The following is a 12,958-nucleotide window of genomic DNA, read 5'->3' on the forward strand; positions in this document are numbered from 1 at the left end:
AGGACTTTGTACTGGCTGTTGCGTCTGTCTGAAAACCTCTCCATCTCCACCCCCACCCATATCTACAGGACCAACTTCTTCACCTCCTTTAAGTCTTTATTTAAATGTCATCTAACTCACCAACCCATCTACCTAACCCTTACCCCACATTACCAGTTTCTTTTACATTTAATTTTTCTTCTTTTTCCTTAGCACTTATTACTTTCTACCACCTGTGTAATTTACTTATGATGCTTATTGTTTTCTGTCTCTCTTCCACCACTAGAAAGTAATCTTCATAGGAGTAAGGACCTTTGTTTTATTCACCAATATAAAACTGATTCTTAGAATAATGTTTGGTATATAGTAGGCATTCAAGAAACATTTCTTACATGAATAGAAAAGTGAATGTATGAATGGAAGTATAGAAAATTGAAATGATAAGAAATAGAATAGAGCAGGGCTAGGTGGTGACTGACCCAGGCATGCAGGTAACTAAAGGAACTTCTTTATCTCATTTGTATTATTTTGTGTACTACGATCTTTTCCACCCTACTTTGTTATATATATTTGTTCCATCATCCACACAATGATGTTTTATGGTTGTAAGCAAACAAATCTTGTTCTGGTTTTGTTAAGCTCATTCCTAAGTATTTTATTGTTCTGATGCTATCACAAGTATAGTTGTTTCTTAATTTCATTTTCAGATTGCTCATTGTTACTGCATAGATAAAACTTTGAATTTTTATATTCATCTTGTATACAAAATCTTTGCTGAACTTGCCTATTACCTTATATTTTTAATGGATTTCTTAGGATTTTCATATATAAGATCATGTCATTTGTAAATAGAGATAGTTTTACTTCTTTTCCAATTTGGATACTTTTAATTTCATTTTATTATCTAATTGTTTGACTATAACCTTCAGTTCAATGTTGAGTAGCAGTGGTAAAAGTGGACATTCTTGTCTTGTTCTTTTTTTTTTCTCTTTTAAATGACAGAAAAAAATGCATTTATTTATTATGTACGAGTGATGTTTTGAGGAATATATACATTCTCGAATGACTAACTCTAGTTAATTAATGTAGAAATTACTTCACAAGTTATTTTTGTGATGAGAACACTTAACATTAACTCTCTTAACGTTTTCCATGCTGAGAGTTATATTGTATTGACTATTGTTACCATGTAGCACAATTAATCTCTTGAACTTATTCCTCCTATCTAAATATAAGTTTTAATCCTTTGACTGACATCACCTCAACCTCCTCCCCCAACTCTCCCTATCTGGTAACCACCATTCTACTCTCAAGTTCTATAAAATCAACTTTTTTAGTTTCCACATATGAATGAGATCATGTCATATTTGTCTTTCTCTGCCTGGCTTATTTCAGTTAACATAATGTCTTTCAGGTTCGTCTATGTTGTTGCAAATGGCAGGATTTCCTTCCTGTTCTTATGGCAGAATAGTATTCCACTGTGTACATATACTACATTTCCGTTATTCATTCATCCATTGATGGCCTTATCTTATACTTTATCTTAGGGCAAAAGCATCCAGTCTTTAATCATTAAGTGTGTTAGCTGTGGGACTTCTATAGATTCCTTGTATCAAGTTCTGGATGTCCTCTTCTGTTCCTAGTGCATTGAATTTTTTTTTTTTTTTTTTCATATAAAGGCACTGGATTTTGTCAGATGCTTTTTCTGCATCTAGTGAGATGATCGTGTGGTTTTGCTTTTTATTCTATAAATACGGTGCACACTCTGGTTTGAAAGATAGTGTCTCCTCCGAAATTCATGTTGAAACTTTATTCCCAATGTAGCAATATTAATTAGTGAGGCTTATGGGAGGTGATTAAGTCATGAGGACTCCACCTTCATGAATAAGATTAGCAGCCTTATAAAACACTCAGGTTTGAAGGAGGCACTCTCCTGCCCTTCAGTCCCTTTCCTCCCTTCTGCCGTGAGAAGATACAGTATTCATTTCCTCTGAAGGATGCAGCAACAAGGCACCATCTTGGGACCAGACAGCAGGTCCTCATCAATACTAAATGCTGGCACCTTGATTTTGTACCTGGCAGCCTTCAGAACTATGAAAATATATATATATTTTTTGTTTTTTATAAGTTACCCAGCCTGTAGTATTTTGTTATAGCAGCACAGACTGAAACAGTATGTTATATTGATTGGTCTACAATGTTATCAACTTTCAATTCCTGGGATAAATTTCACTTGGTTGTATTGTACAGTCTTGTATAATTATTTTTATGTGTTGTTGGGTTTGGTTTGCTAATATTTTGTTGAGGATTTTTGCATCTATATTCATAAGGGATAAGGGATATTAGTCTTCATCTTGTGTGTGTATAATGTTTGTCTGGTCTTGGTATCTGGGTAATACTGGCCTGATAAAGTGAATTGAAAAGTGTTTCTTCCTATTCTACCCTTTGGAGAAGTTTGAGAAACATTGGTGTTAATCCTTTACATATTTGAAGAAATTACGAGTGAAATATTGGCATGGAACTTTTTTTTTTTTTTTTTAGGTAGTTGTTTCATTACTGATTTGATCTCTTTATTTGTTGTATTTCTATTTGGATTTAAAAAATATGTATCTTCTTGAGTCCATTTTGTATGTTTGTGTCTTTCTGGAAAATGTATCCATTTCACATAAATTATCTAATTTATTGATTTGTTGGTATATAATTGCTCATTATATTTTATTTCTTTTTCTTTATTCTATTTTATTTTTCCTGGCAGAGTCTTGCATTGTTGCCCAGACTGGAGGGCAGTGGCACAATCTCAGCTCACTACAACTTCTCCTCTCTGGGTTCAAGCAATTCTTGTGCCTCAGCCTCCCAAGTAGCTGGGATTACAGGTCTGTGCTACCACGCCCAGCTAAGTTTTGTATATTTAGTAGAGATGGAGTTTCGCTATGTTGGTCAGGCTGGTCTCGAACTCTTGACCTTGAGTGATCCGCCTGCCTCGGCCTCCTAAATTGCTGGGATTACAGGCATGAGCCACTGTGCCCAGCCAATGCTTTTTATTTCATAATATTGGTAGTCATGTCCCCTCTTTATTTCTGATTCTAGTAATTTGAATCTTCTCTCTCTTTTTCTTGGTCAGTGTAGCTAAATGTTTGTAAATTTTGTTGAGCTTTTCAAAACTATAACCTTTGTTTTCATTGATTTTATCTATTTTTAGTCTCTGTTCCATTTATTTACATGCTAATGTTTATTATTTTCTTCCTTGTGCTTGCTCTGGATTTTTTCTTTTCCTAGGCTTTTAGGATGGAAGATTAGGCTATTGATTGAGACCTTTCTTGGGGGATTTTTGTGTCTCGTGGCATAAAGTTATCACTTCTAAGAATTGTTGTTGTTGTTCCCATTCTCGAAGAGAATGTCTGTTCCGTGTACCAATGTACCTAGTAGGGTTGTTAACCAGAACTTTATTTTAAACAGTTAAAAGAAAAAGAAAAACGAAAAAGTAAGGGGGCCGGGCGAGGCACCCCAGGGTGGCAGTGCCACCTGTGCTAGGAGCTGAAGATGGAACCCGGACTGAGGCACATCAGCTGCAGTGGCGAGTGCTGGAGGCAAGGTGAGGTGAACTAGAGCTGTCCCCACCGCCTGACTGCCCATAGAGGCTGAACTGTGGCCTTCTCAGGCTGAGCAGCATGGAGCAGTGTGGGAAAAATGGGTATGGCAGCGATTTCCCACCCCCGCCCCGTGCCCCTGCCCTGTGCACCTGCCCCACCGAGCTGGAACTAGTTTTGGACAACATATGAGAAATGAGTGTTGGACGTTGAAGAATAAAGTTGTTGGGTAACCTGATGATGGCAAATGTCTTCGTTTATTTGATTGTGGAAGCCTCCAAAAGCAGTAGCCAATAATAATAATAATAATAATAATAATAAATGTAAGGTGGGTTAATAATAATACCCAAAGAGAAGCTTTGGAAGATTGCTACACCTCTGGAGGCAAACTGGAACAGAGAACAAGAAAAGCTGAACAAGTGATACAATCCCATCCTGAGTACATTGGCCAACCAGGTGGAGAAGTGTACCGGTTTTCCAGTATAAGCCATATGAATTACAGTGAACCTGACTTGAGGGTCACGTCAGTGGTTACAGATTTTAACAATTTCCCAGACAGATTTGAAGACTTTCTGATGTATTTGAGATGCCGCAATGATTCACTGCTTATAGATCAGCCAGATAAGTGTGCAAAGAAGCAATTCTTATTTATGGTGATTACGTACCTCACTCCGCATTTTGCCAGAAGGCAAGTGATTCCGGATTCCTGGGTCACAGAAAGCAACGTGAGAAACCAAAGGGGGATGTAAGTTTTCTTGCTGGGCCAGATACCCCCAGAGGTCAACCACCCGGACTTTTCTGATATGCTGAAATTTGAGAATGAGAAGCACCAAGACGTTTTTATGCGGAGCTATAGAGGCACTTTCTTCAACTTATCTCTGAAAGAAGTATTGTTTCTCTCTGGGTAAGTACTTCCTGCCCAGACACTTAGTTTGTTTTCAAAGACGAAGATGATGTTTTTGTGAACACCCATCACATACTGAATTACGTGAATAGCTTATCCAAGAAAAAAAGCCAAAGATCTGTTTGTAGGTGATGTGATCCACAATGCTGGACCTCATGGGGATACGAAGCTGAAATACTACATTCTAGAAGTTCTTTACTCTGTCCTCTACTCACCCTATGCAAGGGGGTGGGCGGATTCCTCTAGTCCAGCCACCTGGCTCTGAGGCTGTACCATATCACTGACTGGGTCCATCTCTAACCTATTGATGATTTTTATACTGGAATGTGCCTTCAAAAACTTAGCCTTGTTCCAGATAAACACAAAGGCTTCAGGACATTTGATATGAAGGAGACAAACAAGAATAACATTTGTTCCCACATAGATCTGATGTTAGTACATAGTAGAAAACCTGAAGAGATGATTGATATTTGGTCTTGGTTGCAAAATGTTTATTTAAAATGCTAAAATATATCCAAACTAAATTTTGCATAGAAAGGTGTCTTTTGAGTAGTTCCCATGTTGTGTTCTCACATTATAATATTTTTTAAAAATTAAATTTTTTTTTTTTTTTAAAGTCCTGGGATACATGTGCATGACATGCAGGTTTGTTACATAGGTAAACGTTTGCCATGGTGGTTTGCTGCACCTGTCAACCCATCACCTAGATATTAAGCTTAGCACTCATTAGCTATTTTTCCTGATGCTCTTCTTCCCCCTCCCCCTCCACAAGCCCCAGTGTGTGTTGTTCCCCTCCCTGTGTCCATGTTTTCTCATTCTTCAGCTCTCACTTACAAGTGAGAACATGTAGTGTTTGGTTTTCTGTTCGTGCCTTAGTTTGCAGAGAATAATGGCTTTGAACTCCATGCATGTTCCTGTAGAGGGTATGATCTCATTCGTTTTTATGGTGGCATAGTATTCCATGGTGTATATGTACCAATTTTCTTTATCCAGTTTATCATCGATGGACATTTGGGTTGATTCCATGTCTTTGCTATTGTGAATAGGGCTGAAATCAACATACATGTGCATGTATCTTTATAATAGAATGAGTAGTGTTCCTTTGGGTATATCCCCAGTAATGGGATTGCTGGGTCAAATGGTATTTCTGCCTCTAGGTCTTTGAGGAATTGCCACACTGTCTTCCACAATGGTTGAACTAATTTACTTTCCTACTGTAGTGTAAAAGTGTTCCTCTTTCTCCTCAGCCTCACGAGCATCTGTTGTTTCTTGACTTTTTAATAATCATCATTCTGACTGGCATGAGATGGTATCTCACTGTGGTTTTGATTTGCATTTCTGTAATGATCAGTGATGTGGAGCTTTTTTTCATGCCCGTTGGCCTCATGAATGTCTTCTCTTGAGAAATGTGTGTTCATGTTCTTTGCCCACTTTTTAATGGGTTGTTTGTTTTTTTTGTCTTGTAAATTTGTTTAAGTTTCTTGCAGATTCTGGATATTAGCCCCTTGTCAAATGGATATATTGCAAAATTTTTCTCCCATTGTATTAGGTTGTCTGTTTACTCTGTTGATAGGTTATTTTGTGTGCAGAAGCTCTTTACTTTAATTAGATCCTATTTTTCAATATTAGCTTTTGTGGCAATTGCTTTTGATGTTTTCATCAGGAAATCTTTGCCTGTGCCTATGTCCTGAATGGTATTGCCTAGATTTGCTTTGTAAGGTTTTTGTTATTTTAGTCTTTAATCCCTCTTGAGTTAATTTTTGTATAAGGTGTAAGGAAGGGGTCCAGTTTCAATTTTCTGCATATGGCTAGCCAGTTCTCCCAGCACCATTTATTAATGGTGGGAATTCTTTCTTCATTGCTTGTTTTTGTCAGCTTTGTCAAAGATCAGATGGTTGTAGATGTGCGGTCTTGTTTCTCAGATCTCTATTCCATTTCTTTGGTCTATGTGTCTGTTTTTGTACCAGTACCATGCTGTTTTGGTTACTGCAACCTTGTAGTATATTTTCAAGTCTGGTGGTGTGATGCCTCCAGCTTTGTTCTTTTGCTTAGGACTGTCTTGACTATATGAGCTCTTCTTTGGTTCCATATGAATTTTAAAGTAGTTTTTCTAATTCTGTGAAGAATGTCAATGATAGTTTAATGGGAATAGCATTGAATTTATAAATTACTTTGGGCAGTATGACCATTTTCACAATATTGATACTTTTTATCCATGAGCATGGAATGTTTTTCCATTTGTTTGTGTCATCTCTGATTTTCTTGAGCAGTGGTTTGTAGTTCTCATTGAAGAGGTCCTTCACTTCCCTTGTTAGCATATTTCTAGTTGTGTTGTTCTCTTTGTAGCAATTGTGAATGGGCGTTCATTCATGATTTGGCTCTCTGTTTGTCTATTATTGCCATATAGGAATGCTTGTGAATTTTGCACATTGGTTTTGTATCCTGAGACTTTGCTGAAGTTTCTTATCACCTTAAGAAACGTTTGGGTTGAGACAATGGGGTTTTCTAGATATAGGATTATGTCATCTGCAAACAGAGACAATTTGACTTTCTCTCTTCCTATTTGAATGTCCTTTCTTTCTTTCTCTTGCCTGATTACCCTGGCCAGAATTTCCAATACTATGTTGAATAGGAGTGGTGAGAGATGACATCCTTGTCTAGTGCTGGCTTTCAAGGGGAATGCTTCCAGCTTTTGCCCATTCAGTATGATATTGGCTGTGAGTATGTCATAAATGGCTTTTATTATTTTGAGGTATATTCCATCAATACCTAGTTTATTGAGAGTTTTTAACAAGAAGGGATGTTAAATTTTATTGAATGCTTTTTCTGCATCTCTTGAGATAGTCATGTGGCTTTTGTCTTTGGTACTGTTTATATATTGAATTATGTTGGTTGATTTCCGTATGTTGAACCAGCCTTGTATCCTTGGGATGAAGTTGACTCGATTGTGTTGGATAAGCTTTTTGATGTGCTGCTCGATTTGGTCTGCTGGTATTTTATTAAGGATTATTTCATTTATTTTATCAGGGATATTGGCCTGAAGTTTTCTTTTTTTGTTGTATCTCTTATAGGTTTTGGTCTCAGGATGATGCTGGCCTCATAAAATGAGTTAGAGAGGAGTCTGTTCCTTTTCATTTGTTTGGAATAGTTTCAGAAGAAGTGGTACCAGCTCTTCTTTGTACCTCTGGTAGAATTCAGCTGTAAATCCGTCTGGTTCTGGGATTTTTTTGGTTGGTAGGCTATTTATTACTGCCTAAATTTTAGAACTTGTTATTGGTCTATTCAGGGATTCAACTTCTTCCTTGTTCAATCTAGGGAGGGTGTATGTGTCCAGGAATTTATCCATTTCTTCTGGATTTTTTAGTTTATTTGCATAGAGGCGTTCATAGTATTCTCTGATGGTTGTTTGTATTTCTGTGGCATCAGTGATTATATACCCTTTATCATTTTTTATTGTTTCTATTTGATTCTTCTCTCTTTTCTTCTTTATTAGTTTAGCTAGTGGTCTATTTTATTTTTTTCCAAAAATCTAGCTCCTGTGTTCATTGGTTTTTTTCTCTGTCTCCTTCAGTTCTGGTCTGATCTTGGTGATTTCTATTCTTCTGCTAACTTTGGGATTTGTTTGCTCTTGGCTCTCTAGTTCTTTTTGTTGTGATATTAGGTGTCAATTTGAGATCTTTCTAGCTTTTTAATGTGGGCATTTAGTGCTATAAATTTCCCTCTTAACACAGCCTTAGGTGAGTGAGTGTCAGAGATTCTGGCACATTGTCTCTTTGTGCTCATTGGTTCCAAAGAACTTCTTGATTTATGCCTTAATTTCGTTATTTGCTCAGCAGTCATTCAGGAGTGGGGTGTTAAATTTCCATGTAGTTTTGTGTTTTTGAGTGAGTTTCTTAATCTTGAGTTCTAATTTGATTGTACTGTGGTCTGAGAAACTGTTTTGATTTCAGTTCATTTGCATTTGCCAAGGAGTGTTTACTTCCAATTATGTGATTGATTTTAGAATAAATGCCATGTGGCACTGAGAAGAATGTATATTCTGTGGTTTTTCAGTGAAGAATTCTGTAGATATCTATCAGGTTCACTTGATTCAGAGCTGAGTCCAAGTCCTGAATATCCTTGTTAATTTTCTGTCTCGATGATCTGTCTAATATTGACAGTGGGGTGTTAAAGTCTCCCACTATTATTGTGTGGGAGTCTGAGTCTCTTAGTAGGTCTCTAAGAACTTATTTTATGAATCTGGGTGCTCCCATATTGGGTGCATATATATTTAGGATGGTTAAGTCTTCTTGTTGAATTGAACCCTTTACCATTATGTAATGCTCTTCTTTGTCTGTTTTGATCTTTGTTGGTTTAAAGTCTGTTTTGTCAGAAACTAGGATTGCAACCCCTGCAATTTTCTGCTTTTCATTTGCTTGATAAATTTTCCTCCATTGCTTTATTTTGAGCCTATGTGTGTTTTTGCATGTGAGATAGGTCTCTTGAATACAGTACACCGATGGGTTTTGTCTCTTTATCCAGCTTGTCATTCTGTGTCTTTTAACTGACACGTTTAGCCAATTTACATTTCAGGTAACTATTGTTATGTGTGAATTTGATCCTGTCATCATAATGCTAGCTGTTTTTTTTTTTTTTTCCAGACTTGATGTCATTACTTCAGAGTGTCATTGGTCTTTGTACTTTGGTTTGTTTCTGAAGTGGCTGGTAATGGTTTTTCCTTTCCATATTTAGTGTTTCCTTGAGGAGCTCTAGCAAGGTAAGCCTAGGAGTGACGAATTTCCTCAGCATTTGCTTGTCTGAAAAGGATCTTATTTCTCCTTCCCTTAAGAGGCTTAGTTTGGCTGAATATGAAATCCTGGGATGAAAATTCTTTTCTTTAAGAATGTTGAATATTGGTGCCCAAACTCTTCTGGCTTGTAGGGTTTCCACTGAAAAGTCTTCTGTTAGTCTGATGGGTTTCCTTTTGTACATGACCTGGCCTTTCTTTCTGGCTGCCCTTAACATGTTTTTCTTCATTTCGACTTTGGAGAATCTGATGATTAAGTGCCTTAGGGTTGATCTTTTTATGAAGTATCTTACTGGGATTCTCTGGATTTCCTGAAAAATTGGAATGTTGGCCTGTCTTGCTAGGTTGAGGAAGTTCTCCTGGATGATATCCTAAAATATGTTTTCTAACTTGGTTCTATTCTCCCTGTCTCTTTCAGGTACCCCCAATCAGTCATAAGTTTTTGTTTGTTTGTTTGTTTGTTTGTTTGTTTTACATAATCCCATAGTTCTTGAAGGTTTAGTTTATTCCTTTTGATTCTTTATCTTCTAATCTTGCTGCCTGTCTTCTTTCAGCAATAGTCTCCTGTCTCTGAAATTCTTTCTTCTGCTGGGTCTATTCAGTTATTCATACTTGTGGTTGCATTGTGAAGTTCTCATGTTGTGTTTTTCATCTTCAGTAGGTCATTTATTTTCCTCTCTAAACTTGTTATTCTGGGTAACAGCTCCTGTAATGTTTTATCATGGTTTTTAGCTTCTTTGCATTGGATTAGAACATGCTTTTTTAGCTCAGCATAATTTGTTATTACCCACCTTCTGAAGCCTGTTCTGTCAATTCATCTATCTCAGCCTCAGCCCAGTTCTATAGCCTTGCTGGAGAGGTGTTGCAATCATTTGCAGGAGAAGAGGCACTCTTTTTGAGTTTTCAGCATTTTTTCAGTGGTTCTTTCTTATCTTCATGAATTTATGTAGCTTCAATCTTTGAGGCTGCTGACCTCTGGATGGAGTTTTTGTGGAGACTTCTTTTTTGATGCTGTTGCTGTTGTTGCTTTCTGTTCATTTGTCTTTCTTTTAACAGTCAGGCCCCATTTCCGTTGGGCGCTGTGGTTTTCTGGGGGTCCACTCCAGACTCTATTTGCCTGGGTCCCTTCCACACCTGGAGGGATCACTAGTAGAGGCTGCAGAACAACAAAGATGGCTGCCTGTTCCTTTCTCTGGGAGCTCCGTCCCAGAGGGGCATCAACCTGATGCCTGCAGGGATGTTCCTATGTAAGGTGTCTGGCAACCCCTGCTGGGGTTCTGACACAGTCAGGAGGCACAGGATCAGGGGCCCACTTAATGAAGTACTATGGCTGCCCCTTTGCTGAGGGGGTGCACTGCACTGGGGGGAATTCCACTTATCTGGACTGTCTGGATTCTTCAGTGCAAACAGGAGTAAAGAGTAAATCCACTGATCCATGGAGACCATGACCACCCCTCCCCCCAGGAGCTCTGTCCCAAGGAGATTAGAGTTGTGTCTGTAAACCCCTGGCTAGAGTTGCTGAGATTCCCAAAGAAGGCCCCACCCAGTGAGGAGGGATGAGTCAAGGTCCAGCATAAAGAGGCAGTCTGGCCACAATCAGCCATAGCTGCTGTGCTGCACTGTGGGGAATTCCTCCTGATTCCAAACCACACAGTCTCCCCAGCACTGGCAGAAGAAAAACAGCAGACTGGGGCTGAGGTGATGGCTGCCACCCCTCCCTCCAGGAGCTCAGTTGTGTTAGATAGCAGGCATCTGCAATGATGATGGCCACCCCTTCCTCCAGAAACTTGGTAGTCGTAGGCAGTTTCCAGCTGAGTGGCTGCAGAGACTCTGCACGGCTCTGTACGTGGGACTCAAGGCCCTGGTGGCATGGGCTCACAAGGGTTGTCTCCTGATCTGCAGGCTGCACAGATCCATGGATAAAGCGTGATTTCAAGGGCGAGTTAACACAATCACTCACTACCTTTTTGGCTGGGGGTGGGAGCTCTCTTTGTCCCATGTGACTCCCAGTTGGGCCATTGCTTCACCCTGCTTTTCCTTGCTCTCCATGGGTTGTGCCAACTGGCTAGTCTGTCCCAATGAGAGAAACTGGATACCTCAGTTGCCAGTGCAAAATTTATTCACTGTTTTTCTTCTTGGTGGGAGCTTTCTATCACAGCTCTTTCCTGGGGGCCATCTTGGCCTCTCCCCCACCTACCATAATTTTTTTTTTTTTTTTTTTGAGACAGAGTCTCACTCTGTCGCCCAGGCTGGAGTGCAGTGGCGCGATCTCGGCTCACTGCAAGCTCCGCCTCCCGGGTTCACGCCATTCTTCTGCCTCAGCCTCCCGAGTAGCTGGGACTACAGGCGCCCGCCACCTCGCCCAGCTAGTTTTTTGTATTTTTTAGTAGAGACGGGGTTTCACCGTGTTAGCCAGGATGGTCTCGATCTCCTGACCTCGTGATCCGCCCGTCTCGGCCTCCCAAAGTGCTGGGATTACAGGCTTGAGCCACCGCGCCCGGCCTCTACCATAATTTCTATGTTAAATCATTAAAATTGCTTTTATGAGTAGTATCCATTTGAGAGCCTCTAAACCCTTCAAATTCATATTTATGTGAAGAGGGAAGGCAAAAAAATACGTATTTTTTTATGGATGATATGGTAGGATGATTGATTCTGATCCTTCCTACCAGCTGGTGGTCATTATTTATTAATTTATCCCCTTTTTTGATATGAAATCATGTTTCTGTAATTTGACCATTTTGTTGTTTTTGGTTTGCCCTCCTACATCATACTACTAATACCCAATAATACCTCTTACTATGCATAATAAAGATTGCTTTATCTGTAATTCAGGTTTTTATAAACTTATTGGTTATAATGACTTTGTTATTTGTGATTTGGAGGTTTTTGTGAAATTGAATTATTTATTCTTCTGAGATTTGGCTGAATTTTAAAAATTGTCTAAGAAAATTGACTTCTCTTGAAATTTTCTGCCACCCCAATGGTATTTTCTTATGTTAGTTAATTTTACAAAATGAGAATCACTCATTTAATTTATATTGTTGTGGTCTCATGGTAACAATGAGAAGGAGAGTTTATTTTTTCTTATATTTGATTTACTAGGTAGTATCATAATTGTTATTTCCTTTTACTATTTGAAAATAATGAGTATGATTCTTCAAGGGCCAAATGAAGATTGAAATGCCCCTGACAACCATATTGTGTTTGAGAAGTTTCAGTATGGGCCAGGAAAACATGTAACTTTTGAACTTGAGTGAAAATATTGAAGTTGCAGACTTTCACATAAGTGTTTGTCAGTTTAAAATGCCAGGATTTATCACTGTTATATTTTCATATGTTGTTTATACAAGATTATTGTTCTGACTAGTGTTTGCTTCCCTGTCTCTGTGTAGAAGTGCCTATGTTTTTATTTATTGTTCAGATCAAAGACCAAAACATTTTCTGCAATATATTTTGTGTAATACTTTATCTATACAGCGTCATTGATGAAATATTTAACTAAATAATAATATTTTAAATGATAAGTTGTAACATATGTTAAATAAGGAAAAATATTATTTTTGAACTTTAAAATCCATTTTTGGGGGTATGAATTACTAGAATAATAAGATTCTGTCAAATTATTGCTTGTATGTACTATTTTGTAACATACTTTCTTGAAATATTTTTGTGTTTATAGATGAGGATTCTTTTTAAAAA

General features: G+C 38.1%; 1 pseudogene; it reads left to right on the top strand.

Annotated features, from left to right (window-relative positions):
• Window positions 1-3,761: 3,761 nt before the first annotated feature.
• Window positions 3,762-4,977, top strand: LOC117078285 (annotated as a pseudogene).
• The last annotated feature ends 7,981 nt before the right edge of the window (window positions 4,978-12,958 follow it).

The sequence above is a fragment of the Trachypithecus francoisi genome, unplaced genomic scaffold (assembly GCF_009764315.1).
Source record: "Trachypithecus francoisi isolate TF-2019V2 unplaced genomic scaffold, Tfra_2.0 Lachesis_group6, whole genome shotgun sequence".
NCBI lineage: Eukaryota > Metazoa > Chordata > Mammalia > Primates > Cercopithecidae > Trachypithecus > Trachypithecus francoisi.